We start from the raw sequence: 10,737 nt of genomic DNA, 5'->3' as shown, positions 1-10,737 counted from the left end.
CACTGTGGCACAGCTACTTGCTCATTAACCCTGCACAGGGGTTAGGCCCTGCGGACGAAGGCACCCTTTGGAACAGCCTGTCCCCTCACCCGTGCGGGTCTTCAGTGCCGGGGGGCCTCATCGGCACGTCCCAAACCACACAGGGTGGGCACGGGAAGAGAGGGGATAAGGGGTCCAGGAAAGGGCCGTGCTCACCGGCCTGGGATGGTGCCAGCCTGCTGTCCTGCTGGGCAGCTGATGCTGATGGTGCGTGGCAGTTCTGCGGGCCTCAGCAATTCTCCTTTTTATCTGCAGGAGTGAAGTTGCGTGCGGGGATGGTTTGAAAAGCGGTTTCAAAGCTGGTGGAATAGGAAGGAAGGAAATAACACGAAACTGTTCTAATTTATCTTAAGGTTGTGAAATTGCTTTCCCTAGATTAAAGAAACGATTCAAAAGCATTGTTGCCCCAGAAAAGCAGCCAGCTTGTAGCAATATGTGCCAGACAGATGCATTTACATGTATACATAAAACCAAAGAGTAAATATCCTGCAGGGTAAAATGTGGATTACCTTCCTCCCACAAGCAAAAATACTTGCCTAGGCCCCAGTTCATGGATTTAGAGTCTTAAGTGAGAATGAAACCTGAAATAAATAACTTAAAAACCTGGACATGTTTCTTGAGTTACTTCTTAAGTTAATCACATTTTTTTTTGGCACCTCCTAGAAACCTGTCAAAAATAAGGTGTATTTCTGGACTACTAAGCAGAAACATGATTCAAAGAATATTAGTTTTTGCCAGCTTCTTTTGAAAAAGTTGTCATTCCCTGTGAATCTTCACCATCAGAGTCAGGGGCTGTTGCTTTACCTGTCAGCCAAGGAAGTAATGACTAAGAAAAGAAACCCAAGGCCTACTTTGGTTATGTCAGGAGGGAAGCACAGCGGCTGAGATACCAAAGAGGAGAGCAGTATGCAGTGCAGGAAGTGGTGAGACAGGTAGTTTGCACAAACAGCAGATGGAGAACTGAGAAAGAGAGCTGAATCACACAGCATAACAAAGCGGGGAATGTGCTGGCTAGAGAAAGTAGTCATCAGACAAAGATGGTGAGGAAAATTCTGCAGGTTGGGATTCAGGGTAAAGGTGGCTGTGATGAACAAGGTTGGTGTCTGCTAAAAAGATAAGCTTCAGTAGGAGCCCTTGAAAATATAGATAGGAGGTGAAGGTAAAGAGAAACACAGCTTTTAGACTACTGAAATTAGTGAAGTTGATGAGTGGTTTTTATCTCCTTGTATCACTAATGCAGTGATTTATATACAATCTATATACACCACAGCAAAGCTAAATATCATAGTGAGCTGTAGGCAGTCAGGAGCAGTTCATCTATTTGGAGCTGCCCAATTCCCATAGCAATTAAAGCTACAGGACAAACATTTCCTTGTATCAGAAGGAGAGATAGAGTCGAGCTCTGTTTTCTCCTTCCCTTTCCCCAACTCCACAGTATTCTTGCAATTCGCATACAGTAAAGATGGAGACTGGTGAAGAAAGTTGATACCTCTGCCGTATTCATATCAGTGGAAAATTCTTTCCTCAGGGGAAATTCTCTGCCTACCTCCTCCACCAGGCATCCTGTGTGTAGAAAACCAGAGAGTCTGTTCAGCACACCTCCACTCTGGCAACAAAGAAATTCATAGACTAGGCTAAGATCTTATTGGCTTAATCTCGCAAAGAATGGAAAACACCAACATTTCTCTTGTGCTCATTTTTAAACAACTTCCAGTAACCAGTTTTAGAATTCTCTGCCCTGGCTTGATTCTCCTTATTAATTGATAGCTATGAAAAAGACAACAATCAAAACAATCTGGAAACAATTACTTTTAGTATCTTCACTTTATACATATAAAGCCAGCATAATAATAATCTTCTGACCAGACATTGCATAATAGAAATTAAGGTATGCTGCCAATTCCAGAGATTAGAGCAATAGCTGAGAAATACCAACATCAGCAGTCACTCATACCTCCCTTCTCTCAAAAAAGGAGTCCACAGAGCAAGTGTGCCCTGTGGAAGTGATCATTGTTAAGAAAACTCAGTAACACGTTGCCATCACTACAGAGCAGGCTAGGTTGTTGCTCACTCAGTCTTGTAGCCTGGCAACAGCCACATCACTGCAGAATTTCCCAACTGCATCTGTCTGACTAACAAAATTTGGGTGCTGTGACAGTTCCTTCTGTACTTTATACACATAGGATGGATAGGATCCCCATAAATCCCAGTCAAAATTTAATTGACTAAAAGAAGAGATTAATAACAGTCAAGTCCAATGTCCACCTCTGGGCCTACTCTACTCTTAGTAAAGATTCTTTAAATTCTTTAAGACTTCAAAGGAAGAAGGTTATCCTGTGACCCTTCTGATTTTGGCTTCCTGATAAAAGGATTTCAGATTCTGCAGCTGTGTCTTAGCCTTCTTTAGCACATGCATAGGGTCTATTTCATATATCAGTTACACCTTAACAACATAGCTAGCTTTGAATAAAAACCAATAGGGTTTTGGAAAAAAATACGTTTATTTTAAATGAGCACATCTGTAGAACTATGTTAATACAATGATCAAGCATTTATTTTCTTAACTTGAACGTATATTTTACTGTTAAAAACATTAAGTAAACTGATCATTTAAATTCCTTTAAAGCCAGTGACATCAGCATGTGATATCAGCATTTTCATTGAGAGAGCTTTTGAAAGCTCCTGCCTCCTGGCAGCATCTACTCAGATTAGAAGCTTGCCCACATCTCTGATGGTTGTTATGATACAGGTAATCATGTCAGATCTGAAACTGTTGTCCTGGTAACTAGTAAACTTATCCAGTGAAACAGATGCACGTGGTAAGAGGAACACGCAAGCAAAACCACTGCACTATTTTCTCTTCTTGCAATGCCTTAGAATTGCTAAAAGTGTTACAGTTACCAATGGTGCCAAACAGCATCATGAAAACATTAAAACAAACAAACAAAAAAAACACATTACCTTGAGATTCCGTATTTCACTGCACTGGCAACTGGAACATGAAAAATTAAGAACTATGGCATCTCAGACCACGGTTGGAGTCAGCTCCTGCAGCCCTTCCCTGCCCTCCCACCTGCATGGAGCAGGAACTAACAGGCCAGCAAGGTGTCTGTCCACACCAGCCTGTGGGACGAAGCCTGACACTCCACATTGATCGTCACAGGGTTCTACTGATGCTAAAATGCTGGAGCTGTATAAGTTACTTAGTTTCCTATGGATGTGAGGCATGGTGGAAACTAGCGGATACATACTACAAAGTGTTTGTGAGCATTTCCTCTACAGGCAAAAATGAAGAGAACAAGAAAAAAAAAAAAAAAAAATCATTCTGCTGACACGTCTGATGTTTAAAACTGCAAATACAGTCATCATCCAAAGCTGTAGTTGAAGCAAATATTGTTGGTGGCTGAACAAACAAGGCTTCTCGTGTCCCAGTGTCTCATATAACCTACTAAATACTTAAATGAGGGTCAGGAAAAGTATACAGGCATCTCAGCTGTCTATAGGAGAGGCTCATGTTCTGGGTCAGAAATCACTGTGGCTAGGAAGGAATGCAAGGCATGACATACCCTTGCAATGCAATCACTGAATTGAAAAAAATTCATGGAGAATGTCTAGCATAAATTACTGTTTCCATAACCATTGGCCCAATATATTACTCATACTGGAAACCTTTTGCAATTAATTGAAATTGAGCTGTCTGGATGTAATGTTTCAGGAGGGACTTTATCAGACTTGGTTTGTGATGAAGTGACACTCAGTAAAGTTAGTTTCAGATACCAACACAGTGGAACCCTGTGCCAATATGGCAGTGAAGCCCACGGTTTGCATTTGTAATCCCACACATCTGCAAGACTAGAAGTGAAACCCACATTGAATTACATTTGTTAGACTCTCTCAGCCCACTTCTGAAAACTCCATAGACAGGGGAAATTTATGTAACTGAAATTATTTAGAAGAGTCAAACAAATATTAACATATTTTTAAATAGGTTATTGTCTACACTTCAAGATTTTATTTTCAGGCTTTGGAGATACAACCGACTCTATAAAGAATAGGAAGAAGTCATTGCTTCTCCAGTGAATTCTTTGCTTTTCTGGTGGAAAAAAATATAAATAAATCCAGTCTGTTTGTTATGGTTGGCCTGCAGTGGTAACCTTGGCTGGATGAGACGCATTATGTCAACACAGCATTGTTGACTTTCTTGTTGTACTTGCACATTCCAGCACTCTACCAAAAGAGAAGGATAAAAAAAGGCCAGTAGGCAATATAGACATGTACACTGAAAATCTTCGCTGGACTGAACAAAACACTCTGAGCTCTACTAGGCCCACAGAAGCTAGAGACAGCAGGCATGACACCAGGCAAAGGCGAGGGGGAAATCAGTTCAGCTACCCCCTCAGGATGCCTGTGGGGCAGGAGGAGATGGCAGCAGCATGCTCTCTCAGAGGAAAACTGATGAGGAAGAGAAATAGATGAGCGAAGATGTGCCTCTTACCTTTTTGCTTACAACAGGAAGCAAAAAGGTATCCCGGCATCCCCACACGGTGTGCACAGTATATAGCATACAGGGTGACAACCTGAGAAAGACTTGTAGCTCTATGTTGATTACGCCTTTGGTCTAAAACCTACCTGCTATCACTAGAGCTTTGTATACCACAGCCTTGCTTTTTTTTTTTTTTTTTTTTTTTTAAAAAAAAAAAAGTTCCCCCCTGCCCCAACTTCATTTTTTCATTCATCCCCATGTAAGGAGATCTGTGACTAAGCTGGTAACTGGCAGAGGCACAGGAAATGATATGTCTTATGCAGGTAACCATGGCAGTAGAATTTCAGTAGTAGGGTGTTTCCTCTAAAAAGGAAGAAAATCTTTCACACAGCAGAGCTGTAACTGTGGACTTACAAAGTTACCTTGAAACAACAAACGTGTCACTGAGGACTGACTCCAGAACCCGCTCAAGAAGCTGAGCACTTGGTGCCTCAGCAGTGCTGAGGTGTCTTCCACACTTGTTACTTTACTGGCACTTTGCAAGCGAGTTACTCCAAAGCTATTTAAAGGTAATTACAGAACTGATTGCAGTGTAAATATTCTCTCACTACATCTGTGTCCACAAATGTCTGTCAAGCATACCAATAGCTGGGACACAGTTCTGTTCTAACAGAAAGCCTCTTAGAAAACAGCCTATGGAAAAAGAACACGTTTGAAGAAATTGTGTGATTCTATAAAGGTTAACTGCAATGAAGGATAAACTGAAAAGTTATTCCAGTTGAATTATAGAAGAGTCACTTATGGCTGCTGGGTTTTTTTGTATCCCTTTTTCCAGTGCCTCAACTAAGAAGAAAAAGCTTTGGGTTTTCCTAAAGTTTTGGGGAAAATAAATAAATAAACAAAACCACAAACCTTTTTTTTAGATAAAGTGTTGTGAGATTAAAATGTTAATTTTGCTGAGATAGTCTGGAGAGAAGTAAGCCTAACCTACATGGGTGAAGTCTGAATTAGTTCTTTTTGACAAAGAGAAATCTTGTTGAACAAAAACATATCCAGTATGGACTAGAAATTAATTTTCAGCTATAGGGAGCTGGGCTGATTTAAGACTCCAGCAAACATGTTTCACATAATTCATAAGAGAAATACAATGGGATATTGTTGGAATTGTTTGTCAGGGACCCTGAACAGCAGCTGAAGTTCTTGAGGATGACTTCATTGAACTAATAGTGCCAAGTCACATATAGCACTCATTTCCTATGGTTAGTACAAAGTTGTTCAAAAGTTAGAAAAGTAATGAATTTAAGCCTCAAGACAGTAATCTAAACTGTGCATAAACCCCATTATCAGTACCAGTCCAAGCATCATGTATATTACAGTACAAGAGCATTACTGAGAGAATTCATTTTAAGGATAAATCACTTGACACTACAGAATTTGATTATTTTCAAATACAGCCATTGGCCAATGGCTGTATTACCATATTCTGAGTAATCCATTCCTCAGTCTTTGGAAGAGCCTATCATCTTACCTATATGTTGTTTCATTGTCTAGAAGACTTCTTCACTGTGCAGAGTTACCTTGTCATGATGTGCTTTGGACTTCAGTTGTAGGCTTAGTAACCTCCACAGGGTTACGGGTAGTGTCTATTCCATGTCAAATGAGCAGCCACAAACATTTGTAACATTTAAGAGTCAACATGAAACATTTACAAAGCAAAATGATTGTTAGGCCATCCTACACAGGCATAATAACTCTATAATAATAACCATATACATGAGACAGATTATCCAAAAAATCCCATAGACATTGAGTCTGCATTTGTAATGGGAAACAGGACACCTTTACAACCCCCTCAAATGGGCTTCTCTTTAAGATACTTTATCTTTTCCTTCTCCAGCTATATGTGCCTTCTTTACACATTTAGTAAGTTTTCTACTCCAGCCCTATAGCCCACAGTTTTATTATTTTTTTTCCATACCATTAACTTAAATTCCCATCCTCAACCCCAGCCAGCAGAGCATGCTGTTTGAATATTAGACATAGAATTGGCATGTAAAAGCAACTCTTAGAAACTTGGTCTCCTCTGTTTTGGGGTGTGTGAGCCACGTCCTCTTCCCTTTGGTAAAAGCTAACTAATCCCAGGGTGGCTAACACAATGCACAGTCAGTTTATGAGACACATTGGAACCAAGGATTTGGCACAAGAACTCCGACTGAGGAATCCAGTAAAAACTTGGCCCTCAGCTAGTAATGTTCTGCTTGTTCTGGGCATCTCAAAGGAAGATCTGAACAATTGCTGCATGTAATTAATAATTCCATTGCTGTGTCCTGTCCCTTCCTCAGAAAAAAAATCATCATTTCCTAGTATATCATTGCAAGAAAACGTTATGCTATTTATGCCTTTCGTAAGTGATGGACCTGGGAGAAAGAGAAGAACAAAATCACTGCCAAGCTTTTTGTTTGTTTGTTTTGGATAGGAGTCCTTCCAGCAGCTTCTTTTGAAAAAGCTTGGCCAAAAAGTAGCAAATCTGTAAGTAGCAGAGTTCGTTAATGACATGCTAGAATCACTTCTTTCAGCCTTTTCCAAACAGAGTGGATAGATGAATGGATGGATGATTCATCTTTGAAAAGGTTTGCAACCTCAAGATTTAAGACAGACAAGTCTGTAGATATCACTTTCCATCCCAATGTGACAAAGGAATGTTCATTCATGCTGCTGAATTCTACCTGTCCCAACAGCTGACAAGGATAACAACTGTGCACCATACTCGATAGTAATGTGAAAACTGTAAAGTCAGCAATACAGCAAAGGACAGAAAGAAACTCCACACATTGCACAGTGTTATTTTGCACAAATATTCTACTAAAGTTAAACAAAATTAAAAAGGCTTTGTGAAGTGCCTATGGTGACCCTTCAGTAATTTCTTGTAAAAAGAATTACCTATATACTCATTAAGATGTACTTTGAAATCATTTGCATTTTTATGGATGGAAAATAAGGCACTCTAGAAAAGTTGCCTTCACATAAAGATTCACCATAGCCCTTTATTCCATTTGTAGAGCCCAATCATAATTAAAGACACATGAATATAATGTCACAGTGTGATGAAAAGCACAGAAACAATAGCAGAGTAGCAAAGCCCTGGGCTGTAGCAAGCGAGGATTTACTCAAACACAAGAATCACAGAAACAAAGAATAAAATAAAATAAAATAAATAAAAACCCACTTACCCTTATAAGGCCTCAGGTAAGCAGGGACCACCAGCAAGATACTGCTGCCTCCACTGCCAACCCTTAAATGATGTCTGGGAAGGGGTGGAGCCAGGATCCAGATGCATTCACCTGAACTCCCTTCCCACCAGGTGCTCAGTCACTATTTCAAGCCGTGACTTAGCATTTCTGCTGCAATGAACAAATTCCAATACAGGTATAGGGGTGTGATGTGAACAGTGCAGAAGGAATTTCTCCATGTTCCTTCCTCAACTAATTTGCGATGAGATAGGCAAGCTGTGCACTGTAGAAGAACAATTGCCAGATGCTAGCTCTACCAAATCAAAGATTTTGAGGCCACAGGACCTGTTAATAAGCATTGGGTGGCAGGGACTGACAGAGTGGTCTTTCAGCTGCTCCTGTCAGCAATCTGTAGCTCCTCTAGTTTTGTATCAGTCTCAAGAATGAGTCAGGAAGAAAGAGTAAGAATAACTATTCTCTGTCTTTCCTGTATTTTCTCCCAAATGTCTTAATGTTTCTTCAAGCTCTAGAAACATCAAGTGAAATTTGTTTTCTTGTCAAGCCTTTCTTTTCTGTGCTCTTGTAATTATTATACGAGTATTCAACCACGTCCCACATCTTCCCTTGTCCCCCGCTTTCTGCATCTTGCTATATTGTAATTTAACCACAGGGCAGATTTCATTACCATATTCCTTATTTTTCCACTCAGCAATATGATTTGGGAATTGACATCCTTCTGCTACTGAATTTGGTGCCTTTTCCTCCCTCACAGAAATAGGAAGATATGGGCCCTGATTATACTGTGTTCATTTATTCTGACGTCTTCCTCAGTCTATGATTTCTGTTGCCCTTTCCATTGCCATAATTTCTCATTGTGTGCTTTATTTTCTTCCAACTACATGGCCATCCAAACACCTATTTTCTTACTCTTACTGCAATTAATCTTTTCTAAAAATCCAGTTTCTCTGAGAAGAATGGCCTTCCAAGCCTATAAAAATTAATTGGATCAAAATATTAGTATAACTGCTCTCATTTACACTTAAAATCCTCATGCACCTCTCTTCTTCCTTTGTTCTCTGAGAATTTTGCCTAATTTGACTTTGGCAAAATGTAAGCTTCATGAACAAGGAAAACAAGTAGCTGAAATTTCAAATTACATTTCTTTGAGACCCAAATTAAGACTAAAACACTTGGCATATTCTGGAAGTTAGTTCTGCTTAGTGTTGAAAGTTGAGCATTGAGCCTCAGAGTATGCCATGCCTTTTGTTGGTTGGAAAATCTTGGCCTTTATGTCCCAGCCATTGCTAAAGATACTGCTGAGAGTCATCAGTTAGTGCTATTACCATTACATGCAGTGTGTCAGAGCATTCCAGTTGGTTTCTTCTCTTTTAGGGATGGATTACATTAATTGTTATACTATGAGAGAACTGAAAAACTTATAATTCTCTGCTCTGTGCTGCTAGAATTGTGCACGCTGTTTGAGACAACCCCAGGACTTGGGCAGAGGTGTACTGGCTTTGGAAATGATTGTCTGATTCAGTAGAAGAGAGACAAAAAGAGACAGAAAATACCCCGCTCTGCCTACCAGAAACCATAACGGAGGGGAACTTTATGTGCAACAGTAATAATAGCATGCAACTCGGTGGCACAAGTCATAATTAGAACACTTCCCCAATGATGAAAGACCCGCCAGTTTCATATCATTCATCTGACATTAAAATACTGTACTGCAGAAAGACGTGGTTAGTTTTGAGTCTGTAACGTAGTCATTCCCTCGAAAAAATCAGTGGATACTCATAGACGTTTGCTGTGTTTTGTAACACTGACAACTACCACAGGCAATACAATTTTAAAAATAACTTCCATAAAAGAACTTTCAATTTACTTCCTGAGATCATAAATTGTCAGTTATTCAGAAAAGGAGGCTTAAGGGCCTGAACACTTAGTTGTTAGTAAATTTTTGGGTTCACAAACCCACATCAGCTTCTCTCAAGGTTTTTGGGGTTCAGAAAAAGCAGCTTTTCTCTGGGCTCAGAGGTGTTTTCAGCACAATATACAAAGTGCTGGAACAGGCTGCAGGAAGCATCGTCCTTCCCCTGGGCCCAGCTACACCCAGCTCCCAGCCAGAGGGAAGGACTGCCCCAGCAGAACAGTTACACCACAACTTACAACCATTTATTTGGAAATAGGAACCTAGGGCCTTTCTGATTTCAAAACCAGAGAAGCCTGAGTCTTGTCAAACCACAGCTGAAGGAAGAAGTGGTCTTTTCACTAGAAGTTACAGCGTACAGTCAAGCAGCAGTCCCAGCACTTGTGTGTCTGAATATTATGGAGATTCCCTATTCAGCTGCTGCAGGACATTAACCCTCTTTCATAGTCTCCTGTTGAAGCAGTCCCTCTTGCACAGAGCGTGTTCAATATTCATGGACCTGGGGGAAGTGTGAAGGAAAGCCTCTGTGGGCCGATGCCTTCCAGTCCTTGCTCCCGAAAGGACTCGGGGCTGCTTTATGGAACTGACAACAAAGGGAACTGCATTTGTATTGCAGGATATTTTGGCTGGATGTTTTAGGCTTACGGGTTATTATATACTTTCTGGGGGAAAAAAAAAAAAATCATTTCACACTTTAAAGCAGGACCCTCACTAAAAGTACAGAAGTTTGATCGATGAAATGATTCAAATCAGTTTAGTCAAGGCCTGGGATAATTGGAAAGCACATTCCAAAACATGCTAGATGGACTAAATTCCTTTAATTTCTTGCCTAAATCAAACTTTAAAAAACTGCAAATGCTATTATTTTCAGTGATGTTATCAGAAATATCAGAAATACGTGTTTTCCAGAGAAAATTACAAGGATTTTTTCATTCTTATCATAACCGATTTTCAGAATACAGCAGTACATCTGCGTCCTCTTGGCTGCAGCCATTGACTCCCCTCTGTCCTCCCTCCTCAGCTGTCTGTGATTCCTGCAGCTATGGTGAGATGCA

Source organism: Lagopus muta, chromosome 7 (genome assembly GCF_023343835.1).
Source record: "Lagopus muta isolate bLagMut1 chromosome 7, bLagMut1 primary, whole genome shotgun sequence".
Taxonomy (NCBI): domain Eukaryota; kingdom Metazoa; phylum Chordata; class Aves; order Galliformes; family Phasianidae; genus Lagopus; species Lagopus muta.
Note: the sequence above shows the minus strand (reverse complement) of the source record.